The sequence below is a fragment of the Carlito syrichta genome, unplaced genomic scaffold (genome assembly GCF_000164805.1).
Source record: "Carlito syrichta isolate Samal-C Ts95f unplaced genomic scaffold, Tarsius_syrichta-2.0.1 Scaffold307833, whole genome shotgun sequence".
NCBI classification, from domain to species: domain Eukaryota; kingdom Metazoa; phylum Chordata; class Mammalia; order Primates; family Tarsiidae; genus Carlito; species Carlito syrichta.
The window spans coordinates 58,595-77,824 of record NW_007251929.1 but is presented as its reverse complement, the minus strand read 5'-3'; positions in this window follow the sequence as shown (position 1 = coordinate 77,824).

Below are 19,230 nucleotides of genomic sequence, written 5' to 3'. Positions count from 1 at the left end.
ACAGCAACCAGTACAAGAGCAGTCACCATCACATTCATTGCCAGACATATACACCCTGAAGAGGAGTCTTCAGACCATGGGGATATATTGGCAACAAAGTCTGAGAAATGAGATGAATGAGTGCACTGCTTTGGTTTGTGTCTATTTCATCCTCTGTAAATACCTCTGTGTCTTAGGCTCCTCAAAGGCCTTAATTTGTTTTGTTTTATAGTTTTCAAGCAAAGTTTATTTAGGAAGTAAACAAGAGAGAGAGAGGAAGAAAGAAAAGAGATTCGCCTCTCCAAGGTAGCAGGCCAAAGCTAAGAAAACATGGCAGTCATAGTTCGCATAACCACATGGACACACCAGAGCTTAACAAAACAGTAGCCAGTCTTAATTTCTTTTATCTACACAAATGAGCTAGGAGGAGGCAACAATAAGCTTTTTCTACAGATGAAATATTTAGGCTTGTTCTGATTCCAGGCAAAATCTAAGACTTAATCCATATATAAGATGTTCAAAGAGGCTGAAGCCACAGTTTCTCGGTTGAAACAGAAAGCAATTGCAATAGGGGAACTTTATGACTTACCAATGTAGTGCACAAACCTTACTGGATCTTGTCTTGGGGAGGGACCATGAAGAAAACATCCTAACTCTCTCGTGTGGTCTGCCCTCTCAGAAAGTAGCCTGTGCTGCCTAGTCCTTGACTGATTTTTGTGTTCTCTAGGTCAGAGAAGCCCTATCTCATTCTGTTAATCAATCTGGGATTATTAGAATGAGAGGGAGGATAACAGATTTTAAATGTCAAATACTGTGAAAGAGAGAATATGGGAGGGAAGTAAGTTGAGTTAAAATCTCAGAAAACAGATTGGGTCAAATATGCATATATAATAAACAATAAAAATAAGCTAAATTTAAAGTCATATAAAAATCTGACATCAATTGGATAATAAATTGATTTTTGAGTCTAAGTAAAACTGGTCTTCAGTTTGTCTGTCCTTTTATACCCATTTCATGTTGCTTATGCTTGTAACCAATATCCACACTGCTTAGGGTTTCTTTACCAGGTTAACTAACTCAAACTTTCATTAGTACCTGAAGATTTTGAACCCTTGGTAAATTAGCCTTTACCACAAAACATGGCAGCAAAAGAAGTCATGCTAGGGGCTCTCTCACATTCTACTCATATTCCTCCAGGCCTCCATCATAATGAATCCTGGCCAGGCATCACTTTTTACCACAAACAGAAGTCTACTCAAACTAACTAGGCCTTCCCAGGATGAGAGAATCTTCACCAGTCTGGACCATGCCAAGATGCTGAGGAGAGTATCCACATTTTTGGAGGCTGTTTTGCTTACACACCTACTTGTCAGGATCCATTTCTCTTCTAAACAGAGATCAGTTGATTGCAAGGAACAGAGACTATCTTGAATAACTTTAGTGATAGTGGGTTTATTGTAAAAAAATTAACAGCCACCCCAGATCCCAAAGAAGACTGTTGAAACAATTTATTGAGTCTGGAGTCCTTCCTGAATTAACAAAAGGGAAGAGCCATTAAAGGATAATATAGCTTATTTATTATTCCAATAGCTTCCCAGGCAGAGCAGGAAAGAAACCAGACCTCTTTTCTGTACAATAATGGGGCCCACTAACTCTGGGGAAAAGAAAAAGCGCCCTTCTAATTGAAGAAATATATCCTTTTTCAATATGAGTCTAGATTGTACTCTCTAAAAATTAATGTCTGTTCCTAGGAGCAGTGCATGAGCTGATATAAAAGTCCTATAACTCAAATGAACTGACATGATTCCTGCTCACACACGTAGGAATACTGAAAAGGGAATCCAGCCAGGAAGATCTAAATCCTCAACTTATTGCAAACCTGGAGGCTCTTTTTTCTTCCTCACCCCCAACTCGCCCCTATACACACAATCCTGCAAGACCTAGGTGGCAATAGCCATCGTTTTTAGCTTGTTTAAGTCCTGGAGTCCTACCTGAAATTGGCACACTCAGACACTGAGTAGCGTAAGAGTGGTGAAATTGGGGGGAGAGAGAGAGAGAGAATCTCCAAAAAGTGAGATCACTTCCTGTGGATAGGTATCAGCTTTTCTCGGGGAAATTGGTGGAATTTCAAATGGAGCCAATTTAAAAAGGAGGCCCCTGGAGAAAGAAAAGTTGTACATTAAAAGCTAGAGAGCTTGTGAGGGATCTCGATGTGTAGGTACCATCCCTTTGAGAAATAAAGAGAAAGTCCAAGTTAGGAGTGCTTTAAACTTCTCTTTTTGACATTGAAATCGCCATTCTGAAATTGCTTCAACTCTTCAGTGAAGAAACCTGCAACCACTTAGGCTGACGGTAATTTTTAAAAGGCTGAAGGGAAAGAAGTGTAAGGGATAGAAAGATTTGACCCAATATCTACTCCCGGAGAGACATCAAGTATGAAATAACATGGAGCTCCTAGTAGCCACAGGACAAACTGAGAGCAGGAGGAAAACATCCATGGTGATAGGATAGAATTGCAGAGATGACAAATTCTCAAAGGGCAATAAGACAGAAGCTTTTGCATCTTCCTGTAAATGAGAGAACATTGCCCTTTAAAAGAGGAAGCACAGGATGCTGGACATGCTAAGTGATCAGATATCTGGCTAAAATTAGTTCTAATCCCAGTTTCAAGTCCAAAGTTCCATACACTCTGGTACACTCACACCACACACCCACTCAGGATTCTCACATCCTCTCTTGTTACCTTGATTCTTCAATATGAATCTGGTGCCAAGCATAGTCCTTCATTAATTTTCACAAAGAAATGCACTCTGAAGGTTTGAAAACTTGGTCATGAGAAGTGTCATATCAATGTGTTGGGGCACTGAAAATGAAATCCCAAAGTGAAGGCCTCAGAAGCAGCCTAGGAAGCAAAATTTCTCTCTGATATTTTCCTACCCTCCTCTCTCTCATTCCTCATTCTCCCCCAAGGCAAGTCTTAGAAACTAGATTCCCTCTTCCCTAAGGTGGGATATAGAAACTAGATCCCCTGTCTCCCAAAGCCAGCCATAAAACCTAAAAATATTAGTCTAACCTTCCCCAGCCCTTCTGTGTAAGAGTTGACTATAAAAAACTCCCTAATCAACTCTAAATGGATCAAAGACCTAAATGTAAAACCACAAACTATAAGAATCTTAGACAAAAATGTAGGAAACAACCTTATGGGAATTGGAATAGGCAATCAAGTCCTGATCAATACTCCAAAAGTGAATGCCACAAAAGATAAGATAGACAAGTGGGACCTCATCAAACTGAAAAGTTTCTGCAAAGCAAAAGAAACCATCAAGAGAGTGGGGAGACAGCCCATGGAAAGGGAAAAAATGTTTGCCAACTGTATGTCTGACAAAGGCCTAACATCTAGGATCTACAAGGAACTCAAACATGCCAAAAGGAAAAAAAAATCCTATTAAAAAATGGGCAAAAGATATGAATAGACACTTCCTAGAAGAAGACATATGAGCAGCCAACAGATAGATGAAAAATTACTCAGTGTCACTAATCAAAGAAAAACAAATTAAAACCACACTAAATACCACTTAACTCCAGTCAGGATGGCCATCATCAATAACTCAAAAAGCAACAAATGCTGGAGAGGATGTGGGGAAAAGGGAACACTTTTACACTGTTGATGAGAACATAAACTAGTACAACCTCTGTGGAAAACAGTGTGGCAATTTCCAAAAAATCTGAAAATCGACCTTCCATGCAACCAGCAATCCCCCTTCTGGGAATATACCCAGAGGAACTCAAATCACTCTACAATAAAGATACCTGCACATGCATGTTTATTGCAGCATTATTCACAATAGCAGAAACATGGAACCAACTGTGCTGCCCATCAAAAGTGGACGGGATAAAGAAAATGTGGTACATTTACACAGTGGAATATTATGCAGCCTAAAGAAAAACAAAATTATGAACTTTTCAGCAAACTGGATGGAATTAGAGTCTATAATATTCAGTGATTTATCACAGAACACAGATCTGAGTACCACATGTACTCACACATAAGTGGACCTTGAACATTTATCATAATACCATAAGAAAGGTATTGGCAGTAGTGGGACATTGCTGGGGGGAGCACATAACATCAATAAGGGTACCCACACTTTACCTGTAAGTACCATATATGTACCTAAACCTCATTTGTATCCCACATTTTAAAAATAAAATAATTTTTTAAAAAATAATTTTTTAAAAAAGAAGCTTCCTGACCTATTTTGTTTAATAGTAGGTCATAAGACCCCCATTCCAGAAAAAGTCCTGCCCCATGTCTAAGAGGAAGGAATATTGCACAGAAAGGTCAAGAAGAATTAGAACAGACAGGCCTTGCAGAGTTTCCCTATTCAGTCTATTCTCATTAGGCTATAGCCTCTTTGTCCAGTTACAGTTATATACAGTTTTTCATTCTTCATCAAACCTAAGCATAAGAATGGATCGTTTTCTCTGTATCTTTGAGTCTGCATTCTGAAGTCTCCCATGTCACATGAAAAACTATGATTAAATAAATATGTTATGCTTTTCTTTTGTTTACCTGTCTTTCATTATAAGCATGTCAGCCTTGACCCTTATGATGAGGAGGAAAGTGATCACCATTCTTCTGCCCCTACAAATGCCACAGTCTCTACTTCTAACACTCTTTCTCTCTTTCTTCCCTCCCTCTCCTTCCTTCCTCCTGCAGATGTTTTGCGCATATTCAGACCTGATGACTTCTTAGCTTCTACCTTAAATGAGCTTGTCATAAAAGTTCTTCCAGAAAACTACAGTGATCTCTCTTAAGCAAATCTGTTGAGTATAATTTCCTCCATCTCCTAAACTTGGGCTAAATGACCATCTCACAGAATCTAAGGCCAAGAAAAGCCTGAGGAACTGTGACAAGAAGGTGAGAGAGTCAGGCTTCACCCTCTGATTTTTAAGAGCTTTCTAGTCCTTTCTCTTCCCTTCTTTCTATGTGTCTGCTTCACTTTCTGAGCTTATCTGGGCTTTCTGGGCTACTTATTTGCAATGCAGATGGTGGGAAAAGGGCCACCCCAATCCAGCTCAAATGCCTACAATCAAATGACTGCAGTCATTGTGTCATAGTTGAATTTCTTGAGAGAAGAAAATTTCTCAGTAACCTTGGGTCAGGTCTAATCAGCTATTTCCCAGGAAAGATGGAATGAGATGAAAGTGGTAGTATGACCCACTCTTACAGGATCCATGGGCAATTAAGCACAGAAGTTTGTCTAATCAAAGTAACTAATCTATTTGTCATTAGTGGTTGTTGGAGGATTTAGGGACTCCAATAAATAATACCCTCTTGGTTCCTGTCCAAGTTCTGAAGCCCCTGAGAAACAAAGCAAAAGAAAAAGGTAGATGAGAGATCAAAATAACTCTATTACTGATAAAAGCTGATATTGGCAAATGTGGTTATATCATTTAGCAAACGAGCTTCTTGATCCTGAACTTCAGAATTAGGGAGACTAACCCACAGATGGTATAAGAAAATTGTAGTTTCCCCTTAATTTATATAGGTGGATCAAGATTGACCATGAGTTGATAATTATTAAGGTGGGTAATAGGTATGTGAACCTTTGCACTATTGCGCCACTTAAGTACTCTGCATTTAACAATTTTGGGGGGAAAACTCTAATCACGTACTTATATTTTCTCCTTCCTCTCTCAGAGAAAGATATCTGGAACATTGCAAAGCATAAAAATTTGCAATGGGCCAGGTGTGGTGGCTCAAGCCTGTAATCCCAGCACTTTGGGAGGCCAAGGTGAGGGGATTGCCTGAGCCCACAGGTTCGAGAACAGCCTAGGCAACTTGGCGAGACCTCACCTCTACAATAAATCAAAAAATTAACCAGGTGTAATAGCACACACCTATAGTTCCAGCTACTTGAAAGGCTGAGGCAGAAGGATCACGGGAGCCCAGCAGGAGTGCCTCTGCACTCCAGCCTGGGCAACGGAATGAGACGCCAACTCAAAAAAATTTTTTTGCAATGTTTCCACCTCAGTCATTAAGACTTATTTAAGGGATTTTTCATTCTCATCCAGCCCACCCAAAAGTTCCTAAATTCAGTATACCTACTGAGCCCCAAGCTTCTGACATCTCAGTATACCTCATTTGTATACCTTTTGTGTTGTGGCTTCCAAGATCATGGTGCTCTGATGTATTAGGATGGGAACAAGGGGACATTTTCAATCCTATTTCCTAAGTGGCTGCCACCAACTGCCTCTTGCTAAATAATTTCTTACGCCCAAGAAACTTGCTCCCTTGGGAAGTTTCTCCCTATATCTTCATTCATTCCCACTAGAGAATGACAGTCACCATATTCCTAAACAGAAGATGCCATTGACACATTGGAAACTTGGGCCACCATTAATACGGTAACCAACTATTCCTGGTTCACTTTGGATGCAGGACTTCCAATGCTAAAACCAGAATGGGTGGTATTCTAGCTCAGGTCTAATTAACATCAATAAATAACTCAGCCATAAGCTTTCTCAAGACACACTCTTTTCTTGCCTCTTGAATAGGCTTTGAGTAGCAGTTCTTTCTACGACTTGGACATTTGTTTTTTCTAAACTATTCTTCTAGATTTTGTTTTTTGGATAATAATTAAGATATAAAATCAGTGATTTCTGGTCATGCCAAAGCACTCACTCTTCAGAAGTTCCCATCTAGCGTTGAATAATCTCACCCAGGAGGCGTTCTCTCAATAGACCATCATCCAACTCATCATCATTTTTCTTTCTAGTTCCACATTAGCATTTTACATTTCTGCTATGACTTCTCTTACAGCCCTAATTCATAAACATTTTAGGCATATTTTCTCAGGACACAGGGAGTACCTAAACCTCCACATATGATCAACTATATTATCTGGAAACTCCTAATGATCCCTTGAGTACTTTACAATGATCTTCATGGTCTGCCTTTCAACTCCATCCAATTTTTCTGTAACTAGCTGACATATCTGTCCCTATCTTTAATGAGTGAGTCTCTATTTGCTCATATTGTGATATCTCTCACTGTCTCTCATTTTGAGATGCTACATCTTAATAGTTTTCTAGAACTGAACCCATTTTGAAGGAGTCACTCCAGCCAGCTCTAAAATGTAGGCTTTTTGAAAAAGAGACTTTAGCACCTAACCACCATTTCTGAGCTAATAATAACTCGGGCAGCTCATTTTTTCTTATACTCCTATAAGAGCAATTCTATTTTGATCTTCTCATCAAGAAATGAGAGATACCACTTGAGCCTGAGATAAGCTGTAAGAATTCAAAGTTAGTCTCTCCATGGTTCTTTTTATTGGATGAAGTCATTTCAATACATTTTAGCGGATCATATTTGGAGCAGCCTGTCTACACTGGGGAATACTACAACTAATAAATAATTGTTCTGTACTTCCCATGTCTAAAAAACCCAGATACAGAAGAACTCTTTTCCCCATAGTTGAAGCCTTGCTTCAGCTGCCCCTGTTTATTAAGGCAACTCACCAGCATCTCCAGGGCTCTCACATGGCCCATGCACATATGCTAACTATAATACCTGTGTCAATCAAGAATAATCTGCAGCACTACATCCAAGACTTTCATTTTTGCTATGGATGTGCCTTTGCTGAGACAAGTGGGGCTGGCACATGCTTGCTAGACCCTGTGTAGCAGACATTTGCTGAGGTCAGTGTCCACTGAGCCTTTTCCATCCCACCCCCCACCAGCCAGGGTGGCATCTAGCTAAGGCCTGACCTTATGAATGTTAAGGCCACTCACACGCATCTTGACAAAGGCATTTTGGCTGAAGGCAGGCAAGACCCACCTATTGTTCCCCTAAGGTCAATTCATAGCCCTGCCTCTATAACAGCGGATCCCTACCTGTGGATCACGTCCTGAGAGTTGTGGGATCCATAGGTGAAAATCCCACATGACTGGTAATAGAAACCTGAAGCCATGTGGGATACAAGCCATCTGTATCTATTAAAAAGCCAGCCTCGTGACTTAATGCAAGTTTCCACAAAACCAAGTTTTCACATTTATGCTTACTAGAGTCCAAACCTAAAGTCATGGACCCTGACCTCACCAAAAGCCTGGCATGGTGGCTCATGCCTGTAATCCCAGCACTTTGGGATGCTGAAGCAGGAGGTTTGCTTGAGCCCAGGAGTTCGAGACCAGCCCAGGCAACATAGCAAGACCGTGTCTCTACAAAAAAAAATCAAAAAATTACCTGGATTTGGCATGTGTCTGGAGACCCAGATACTCAGGAGGCTGAAATAGAAGGATCAGCTGAGCCCAGGAGAACCAGGTTGTCATAAGTCATGATCATGCCACTGCACTCAGGCTGTCATAAGTCATGATCATGCCAGTGCACTCGAGCATGGGCGACAGAGTAAGATCCTGACTTAAACACACACACACACACACACACACACACACACACGTGCATGCTAGTTTGGTCCCCAAAGTCTACTCCCTGTTTATTTCTTAAGGTTCCTGGTCCGATAAATCAGATGTTGAAGTTCTGTGGATCCTCAATAAATAGCATGACTTTTTCTCTCCTGAGTTCAAAACCAATTAAAAGAAGCCAATATATTACTTTTATTACTGATAAAGTTAATATTGGAGAAGATGGCTTATACCATTGCATAAAAGAACTTTCAGTTTGATGCAGTGGCTCACACCTGTAGTCCCAGTGCTTTCGGAGGTCAAGGCAGGAGGATCACTTGAGGCTAGGAGTTCAAGACCAGCCTGGGCAACAGAGTGAGACCCCTATCTTCCCAGAAAAAGTTTTTTTAATTACACAGGTATGGTAGTGTGCCCCTGTGTCCCAGTAATTCAGGAGACTAAGGCAGGAGGATTACTTTAGCCTAGGAGTTCGAGGCTGTGGTGAGCTATGATTGTACCACTGCATTTCAGCCTGGGTGACAGAGCAAGACCCTTTCCCAAGGAAAAGAAACACTCTAATAGTGAATCCCAGAAATGGAGAGAGGCTTGCCTACCCAGTTATAGACCATGCTTGAAAGTTGGTCTCTCGATCATTGCTTTGTTAAATTCTGGTCAGGCCACGTGGCTCTTTGAAATATGACCATCATGTTTCCTAGCTTTGGTCCCCTCCCTACCTTGGGGAGGTGAATCTCTTCTCTCTCTCTCCCTCTCTCATTTGCTTTCCAAATAAACTATATTTTCCAATCTACAAAAAAAGAAAGAAAGAAAACTGAGGTCTCCCTATTGAGGCAAGTCCCTTTCAAACGTCCTACAGATGCATTCTTCTGAGGTCAACCTGCCTCCCAAAGAGAGAATTGGAGAAGCTGAGCCAATATGCTCAGTTTGTTCATCCCAAATTTATTATGCAGCCAAGTCATTGGCTTCTCTTCTGGAAAGCAAGGCTAGTGTTGCTACTCAAGAGAAGTTCCTTCCATATGAAATTAATCCTTGGGAGTGGGGAACACCTATCATAAGACTACAAAAAAGGGATTGGCAATAGCAGAACACTGCCAGGGGAAGAAGTGGGAGACACATAGCATCAATAAGAATGCCTGGTCCTAATCCACGTGAAGTAAGTTTCAATGAGAGGCCAAAACCTCACCTGTACTTAGGTCACTTATGTACCCAATCCTGACTTGTACCCCACATCTTTAAAACATATATTGGCTGGGTGGCCGATATATATGGTGGCTCAAGCCTGTAATCCCAGCACTTTGGGAGGCCAAGGTGAGAGGATTGCTGAGCCCCCAGGTTCAAGAACAGCCTGGGCAATTTGGCAAGACCTCAGCTCTACAATAAATCAAAAAATTAGCCAGGCATGTTAGCATGTGCCTGTAGTTCCGGTTACTTGGAAGACTGAGGCAGAAGGATCACCTGAACCCAGCAAGTCTACACTGGGGTGGCTGTGACCGTGCCACTGCACTCCAGCCTGGGTGACAGAATGAGACTCCAAATCGATCAATCAAATACAAATATTAGAAAAGCACTTTTTTCCGATAGTAGTAAAGATTAATCATCTTCATAGATAAAGAAAATGTGCTATACATTCTCTTTATACATTATAAAGAAGGAAATCCTGTCAATTATGACAACATGGATAAGCCTGGAGAACAGTATGTTATGTAAAATAAGGTAGGCACAGAAAGACAAGTATTGCATGATTTCACAAATAGGTAGGAGCTAAAAAAAGTCAAATTTATAGAACAGAGAGTAGAATGGTGGTTACCGGGGGCTGGGACCAGGGGTTGGGGGGAGAGAAGGATGGAGCCAAGTAGGGAGACTGGGGAGATGTTGGTCAAAAGGTACGAAATAGCCTCTAGTTAGACGGGAGAATAAATTCAGAAAGTTTTCTTATGCAATATGGTGATTATAGTAATATCAATGTATCATATACTTGAAAATTGTTAGGAAAGTAGCTTATATTTTCTCACCACCAAAAAGTTATAAGTATGTGAGGTAATGGATATGTTAGTTTGCTTAATTTAGCCATTTCACAATGTATGTTCAAAACACGTTGTACACTATAAAATCTCTACAATATTATTGGTCAATTAAGTTAATTAAATTTTTACAAATACTAATCATCCTAGGCAACACTAAGACACGTTTTTTTCCTTTCTCCTGTGTCCTGAGAAATGTCACATGGTCAGTTTCTAGTTTCCAGTCAGTGAAATCATTGTTATGGTCCCCAAGTGGAAAAGCCCCTGACTTGGGTAGCAAAAAATCTTGGTGTCAGAAAACCACAGATTTGAGAGTAATTACTAAAGTATAATTATGAATGGTGACACTCCTATCTCCACCTTGTAATTGTTGGGCCTATGTATTCTAACTTCGGAAAAGAACACTGGAAATTGAGATCTATGAATCTGGCAGAGAACATAATTCATAAGCAGCAAGACAAGAGGCCAAGTTCACAAGAAATTGTTCCCCGGCTCGTGTCAAAGCTAAACATCCATTTCTCCATAATGTCAGCCACTTCTGTTTGGTGGGATCTGTGTTAGCTTCCTAGGGTTGCCATAACAAAGTACCACAAAGGGGGTATCTTCAAACAACAGAAATGTGTTAATTTACACTTTCATGTTTCCAGAGGCTAGAAGCCCAAAGTTAACGTTTCAGTAGGGCACTCTTTCTGAAGGCTCTGGAGAGACGCTTCCTCTGCCTCTTTTCGCTTCCAGCAATTCCTTGCACTCCTTGGCTTGTAGCAACATCACACCGCTCTCTACCTCCATCTTCACACTCTTCTTCCCTCTGTATCTGTGTGTGTCTCCAAATCCCTCTCTCTTTATAACAACACCAATCATTGGACTTAGGGTCCTCCCTAATCCAGAATGACCTTATCTTAACCTGATTACATCTGCAAAGACCCTATTAAGGTCACCTTCACAGGCACTGGGGTAAGGACTTCAACATATTTTTTTTTTTGAGGGACACATTTCTACCCATTATACGACCCATAATGAAATCAGTGAATGATATGGACACTGCCTATTGTCTTACTTCTTTTTCTAAGAAATATATTTGTTGACGGACAGAGCCGTAATACTTCATTTGCAAAAATGGACCCATGCCTCTCCCTTCCCTATATCCATGCCCTTAGAAATGTGACTTTTCAGGCCGGGTGCGGTGGCTCATGCCTATAATCCCAGCATTTTGTGAGGCCGAACAGAGAGGATTGCCTGAGCCCACGGGTTCGAGACCAGCCTGGACAACTTGGCGAGACTTCATCTCTACAATAAATCAGAAAATGAGCCAGGCATGGTGGCACATGCCTGTAATTCCAGCTACTTGGGAGGCTGAAGCAGAAGGATTGCCTGAATCCAGCAGGTCAAGGCCGCAGTGACCATGAGCTTGCCACTGCACTCCAGCCTGGGTGACAGAGTGAGACTCTGACAAAAAAAAAAAAAGAAATGTGACTTTTCAGTCCTTCCCATAAAGAAATAGAATCTACTTCTTCACCCTGAATCTAGACTGACCTTATGGCTTGCTTTGGCCAATAGAATGCAGCAGAAATGCCATTGTATGTTCTTTTTTTTCTTTTGAGTTGGGGTCTCACTCTGTCTGTTGCCCAGGCTGAAGTACAGTGGAACAATCATGGCTCACGGCAACCTCAATCTCCTAGGCGCAGGAAATCCTCTGCCTCAGCCTTCTGAGTAGCTGGGACTACAAGCGCACACCACCATGCCCGGCTAATTTTTTAAAATTGTCTGTAAAGACAAGTCTCACTATATTGTCTAGGCTGGTCTCCAACTCCTGGACTCAAGCAATCCTCCCACCTTGGCCTCCCAGAGTTCTGGGATTATAGGCATGAGTCACTGCTCCCGGCTGCATTGTGCCAATTTTGAATCTAAACCTCAAACTTCCAATCTCTTGTTTGGTACCCTGACCCTATCATATAAGCAAGGCCAGGCTGGTTTGATGCTGGGTGATAGACGCATGGCCCAGTCTCCCCTGTTACCCCGGCCAACATCCAGCCAACCACTGGACATATGTGAATGAGGCCATCCAAGACCAATCAACCTCAAGCTGACCAACCAGCTCACTCACGGACAATAATATATGGTTGCTGTTTTAAGACACTAAGTTTTAGGATAGCTTGTTATACAACATCAGATAATGGATAACAAGTAGATTCTATTGCAATGCATAAGGCTTTCGACAAGTTCACAGATGTCAGTGCTGGCAGAAGCATGACAAATAGAAAATAAATATTCAAATCCAGAATAAATGTCTTCCTGTGAGAATAAATCTCTGTCACTTATATAATAGAGTGTGTCTAAAAAAAAAATCTAACTGGTACCAATAGCTGACTGATCCCCTTAAAATATGGTCCTATCATATGGATTAAGAGTTTGTCACTGGTAATTGCCAATTTGGGTACTTGGCAGTGACAGCAGCCAAATAAGACTTAGCCAAAAGAATTTCATTATGAGCCAGGCGTGGTGGCTCAGCCTGTAATCCCAGCACTTTGGGAGGCCGAGGTGAGAGGATTACCTGAGCCTGAGGGTTTGAGACCAGCCTGGGCAACTTGGTGGGACCTCATCTCTAAAACAAATCACAAAAACTAGCCAGGCATGGTAGCGTGCGTCTGTAGTTCCAGTTACTCGGAAGGCTGAGGCGGAAAGATCACTGGAGCCCAGCAGGTCGACGCTGGGGTGGCTGTAATCGTGCCACTGCACTCCAGCCTGAGCAAGAGCGAGACTCCAACTCAAAAAAGAGAAAGAATTTAATTATGAACCCCAACGTAATCCTATTGCCAATTTATTCATGAATCCCTTGGACAAGGACTGAAAAGTTTAGGGAAGGGAACTCAATTGACGTATCAGACATAACTTGTGGCTCACCCCTTATCTTCTTGGCTCACCTTTTCCTCCAGCCTTGGCAACTAGCGTCATGCAGATGGAACCTGCCAGCAGCCTGCTTCAGCTTCACTTTTTGCCCAGGGCACCCTCTTGCATATGCAGCCGCAAAATGTGAGGCAACTAAGACTCCAAGGGTAATCCTTACCAAGGAGGGATGGGGCCAGGAGATAAACAAGTATAAGGAGCATTTTACACCTATTCTGAGAACTCCTGGCAGATGGAGCTCAGTTGCTCACAGCAGTGATTAACCCAATTATATACCTTGTGTTAGCTCTCCCTCCTGTTCCACTATCCTCACCCCTCATGCCTGCACTCTGGGATCACTTCCCAAATAATCCACCTACTCAAAAGCCCTTGTCTCAGGATCTAGTTGGTACGTGTGATGCAGGGAGAGGGGGTGGGACTGAAGCAGGGAGGAGGATACCCAGAATAAAACAACTAACATCCACAGATGGAATCATTCTGCCCACTCAACCATTAAGAATGTCTTCTTCAGTGAGAACCTTCTGGTAAGCATTCGTGAAACATGAATATTTTTAGTCTCTGGGTTCATTCTGAGAGATTTATCTACAAATTCCTTTCTCCAAATCTTGTCAACAATTCTCCGGTCTTGCTCTCCCCAGTCTCTGGTATCTGACAGAATCACCAGGCACCGCCCAGGAGTCAGTGTTAATCTGTCCTTAGGAAATGTGTCATTCCAGGCTGTGTCCTGTACATAGCCATCTGCAAATCAGTCGTGAAATGGGTCCTGGGTAAAATGTGAGGGAGAGTGAGATGAGCTTTCATTCATTTTAATGACTTCATAGTATTCTATTATAAGGAATTATTTAATTACATTTTATTTAACCAATTCATAGTATCTTTGTTGGTACAAAACTACAATGAATTCCCTGAAGTAGCCTCACACCACCTCAAAAGACTTATAGTTCAGTGGAAGAAACTGACATCAAGCCAGTCATGTATATAATTCCTTAATTATAATTGCAACAAATGCTATGAAAGAAAAGTACTAAATGCTGTGACAGGATGTTGCGCATAGACCTAACCTCATGGAGATGAGTCACAAAAGGCTACCCTGAGGAAATGACATTTAAGTTAAGACTTGATGGAATCCTAGAACTTTGAGAGGTGAAGGCAAGAGAATTGCCTGAGCCCAGGGGTCCAAGACCAGCCTGGGCAACTTGGTGAGATCTCATCTTTACAATAAAATTATTTTTAAAATTAGCAGGGTGTGGTGACACACACCTATAGTCCCAGCTACTTGGAAGGCTGACGTGGAAGGATCACCTGAACCCCTAAGGTCGAGGATACGGTAGCCATGAGCACGACACTGCACTTCAGTGTGGGCAACAGAGTGAGACTACAACTAAAAAAAAAACTTGAAAGATATGTGGAAGTTGATCAGGCAAGGGGATGGGAGGTAGGTGCCAGGCAGAAGAGCCAGTGTGTGGTGAAGTTTTCTGGATGGACAGTGCATCCTCAGCATAGCACATATACAAGTGTACACAGGCAAGAAAGTTTAACCCTTTAGGGAGCTGCCAGGAGCCCTGTGTGGGAAAAGGCTGAGAGTGGCAGGGCCTGGATCGCTGAGGACTTTGTGGGCAACTATGAGATACATAGCAGAGGGCTTGTGGAGATTTTAAGGAAGGAGTCCCTAAATCTCACCCGAGAGGGTGGCCTGGAGAGAGCTACGGCTGAACACAGGAAAACCAGGCGGAAGACAGAACTGGTTGTGTGTGTGGTCTTGGACAAATCATACAGGCTCTCCGGTCTCCAATTCCTCATGTGAAAATAAGAGTAATAATTCCTACCTTAGAGAGTGCTGTTATGATCACCTTAGTTAACATTTATTACTTTTCTAAATTCCTCATTCTTTACTCTTCACATCTACTTTAACACAAAATTCTATTCATCCGCCCTCTTAAACACCCCTCAAGTCTGTTTTGTTTTTTTTTTTATCCCCATTACCTTTCTGTACTTAACTCTCATGAATTCTAACTTAGTTGCCTAACTGGTTCCTGCCTGCAGTATCTCCCTCCTCTAATCATAATTTGGCTGCTAAAGTAATTAAACAGAACCCTGACTATTTCATCTGCCTGATTGAAAGTCCTCCTGACCACGAACAAAGAACTAAATATGGGTTATAAGGTTCTTAATAATCATCCCCATATCTACTTGTTATTCCTACTCATATCCATCCTCCCAGCCACCCACACCCTGTTTCTCATATCTTAGTCTTTTTTTTTTTTTAGTCAGAGTCTCTCTCTGTCACCCAGGCTGGAGTGCAGTGGCACAATCCCGGCTCACTGCAGCCTCAACCTCCTGGGCTCAAGCGATCCTTCCTTCTCAGCCTCCCAAGTTGCTGGGACTAAAGCTTGCACCACCATGCCTGGCTAATTTTTTTAATTATTTTTTGTAAAGATGAGATCTCATTATGTTGCCCAGGCTGGTCTCAAACTCCTGGGTTCAATAATCCTCCCACCTTGGCCTCCCAAAGTACTGAGATTACAAGTATGAGCCACCACGCCTGGCCTATCCTAGACATTTTGGACTGCGCAGAGATCCCTGGCACGCAGGCTCTCTCGCACACCCACACCCTTGCTCACACCTTTGCTCCTGCCCCAGATACCTTCTCTCACTCGTACCTCACAACAAAATCCCTGTTCATACTTTGAGACCCGGCTTCAATGTTACCTCCTTCTCCTCACATGTTCACAGTCTCCTCGAACTGTATATTCAGTCCTTCCCTGGGCTCCCAAGTCCTTATGTACATCCTTGTACTACAATAATTTATTGTAATGATGTTATTTATATTGTAATATATTATTTATTTTATATATATTACTCCAAGACTATGGGCTTCTCGACAGTAGTGACCTTGCTCAATCATCACTGTACCTTCAGTGCCTAGCACATGTTCTGCCATACACTGGATGCACACTTGCTGAACAAATGAATGCATGAATGAATCAAACATAAAAAGCCACACTGCAAAAAAAAAAAAAAAAAAGCCATGTTGCATTTGTAACTATTAGTCTGGTGATAACAAGACTTGGCCTCTAGGTGGCCTGCGCTTAAGGGTTCTGCCTTGGGCCCCCAAACTTGGTTCCTCCCTGCCTCTAGGGAGTCCGGTAAGAAGCGCAACTAATTTGCTTTCTCCCCACCTCTGATCTACTTGCACCTGGTCCCCACCTTGGGATGGAAGACCGTGGCAGTGGCCGCATGTGAAACGGCAGTGCCATCTACTGGCTTCTAGGAGAACTGCATATCAGACTGAAAAGGAAAAGGGAGAATTAAGGAACACGGTGGTTTAATCCTGCCCTAAATCTCAGCTACTGGACACCTTTAGGAGCCCAGACTTGATTGAGGGAGCCCCTCATTTAGACTTTTCATTGACCAAAGACCCTCAGTCATGTCCCAATGGCCAGAGATCTTTCTTCAAGCCTTTGAGAGCCAGGTTCCCCACCTTCAGTCTCATCAGAAGCTAATGACCCGAACTCAGTGACCCAAGCATCTCCCTTGGCCCTCACAGTGATAGAGTCTCTTACTTAGGACCCACTGACCACACTCCAGAATTTGTGATGGGAGCCTCTTGTTCAAGCTCTGATGACCAGATACCTCCATCAAATAAGAAATACCTCAGGAAATAGGGTCCCTAATTCGGGCCCCTTAGTGATCAGGGACTTTTCCTTAGATCGATGACAAGAGCATCTTGTTTAGGTCCACTGCTGGTCAGAGCTCACGTTCAGCCCTGTCAGTGACTAGGGACCCTCACTGAGACATTTCAGTGACAGAGCCCCAGCTCAGCCCCCTCAGTGACCAAGGGTCTTCCTCACAGGCCTCCTAGGGACCTTCCCTCAGGCCCCTCAGTGACTAGGGCTCTCACTCAGTCCATCAGTGGCCAGGGTCCTCAATCTGCCTCACTCAGATCTCTCCAGTTTTCATTTAGATTTCAGTGAGGGGGACCCTTCCTCAGAGCCCTCATCAGGGATGGATCCTTCACTAGGCTAATAGGAAACAGCTATGACATTACTAAAGCAGAAACGCCAAAACAAAACAGGAAAACAGTTTTCTTTTATTTTAATATTTGCAGAAAAGCATCATGAGACCATCATAGAATAAACTTAAATTGTATTGACCTTCTTTGCACTTATTTTATTTTTAATAACATGCAGGAAACAACCATAATCTTTAAAGTGTTTAGAACTTTAAAGTGTTTAGAACTTGAACAGTCTTGATCTAGCCCCATCCCTCAGGGACCTGGTGCCCACCACTCAGGACTCCATAGCCAAAGGTCTTTAATTAAGGTCTAGTGAGCATAACAAGAGCTAGGCAGGTCCCCTCAGGCCACCCAATCGCCTTCTGCTTCCTTCTGGTCCCCCAAGAAGCTGTCAGAGCCTCTCACCCCAGGGCTCTACCTCCTGCGTTGTCCTCAAACCTTTTGTCCAGAGAGGGGCCACAGCTGTGCCCGGGTCTCATGAGGCAGTGTGGGCCTTGCTGGGCTAATTGATGCAATCCCAGGGTTGTCCCCAAGAGGCTAGCTTTGGTCTCCCCGGCCCTGGCCTATGTACTTCAAGGGGGATTAGCAATAACCCTCTGAAATATTTCCACCACACACTAATTCACATGACCGTTGTAACAGATAAACAAATCAACTGCCATTTTTACCCCAAATCCTGTAGGGACGTAGTCCAGGATCTAAAGTAAATATGAATTATGGGAGAAATTAGTGAACCTGATGTAGGAAATTATGACTCATTGTCCCCCTTCCCATTCCCAGCCCTCCCAGAGCCATTTTTTTCTATTTTGGCTCACCCTGGGCTCCCTTACACTCAACTGACCAGCCCACAGAGTCCCTTTAAACATTAACCACTGTTCTTAGATGCCAACTGCCCCAAGGCCTGTTTTTCCCTTTCACAAACAGAACCATTAGCACCAAGGTCTCTTTTCCCAGAAACAAAACCATTTCCTGTTTACCAAAGGCATAACGAGTCAATCATTCAGTCATTCATTCATTCACCCTTACCACACATCTTTATTGAGATCTGCAGTGTGTTTGGGCAATGTGCTAGGATACCTGGGAGACAATAGTGAATAAAACAGAATTCTTGTTCTTGTGAAACTAACCTTTAAATGGGAGGCACAGATGTTAGACACACTTCACGGTTATTTATCAAATAGGAAGTGTGACACGTGCTACAAAAGACATGCTAACGTGTCTGGGCCTGTACGACATGTTCTGGGTGATATAAAAGAAAAGGAAAAGGCATGAATCTACTGTTAAGGATTCAAAATTGAGGTGCAGAGCCAGTTTGGAACTCCTGCTGGGGAGGAGGAGTTAGAGAAACTTCTCAGTCTAAAGTTCTTGTATTTCAAAGACCCCTGAGGACTGGAAGAGACAAAAGATGGGCAAAAGGGGGCTCAGGAAACAGGGCCAAGGTGCCAAGGCTGTCATATTAGACTAGCACAAATAAGAAGGCAGACTGTTTAGAAAATGTGGCGGCAAAGAGCTGCCAACGTTGCTGACCAGAGAGAGGGGATCAAAGGAAAGGCAGGATTTCTTAGAGTCAGAGCAAAGAGCATACAGGCTTCCCAGCAAAGAGGGTCTGTTTGCTCATTTTTGCAATCATTGTCTATTGATCAATGCCAGGCACTAGAGATACAGTCATTAACAGAGGAGTTTAATAGGGAAAACAGACTTGTAAATAGACATTCAAGAAGTCACGATAACTGCTATTAAAAATACATGCTAGCCGGGCTTGGTGGTTCAGCCTGTAATCCCAGTGCTTTGGGAGGCTGAGGTGAGTGGACTGCCTGAGCCCACGGGTTCGAGACCCGCCTGGGCAACTTGGCGAGACCTCATCTCTACAATAAATCAAAAATTAGC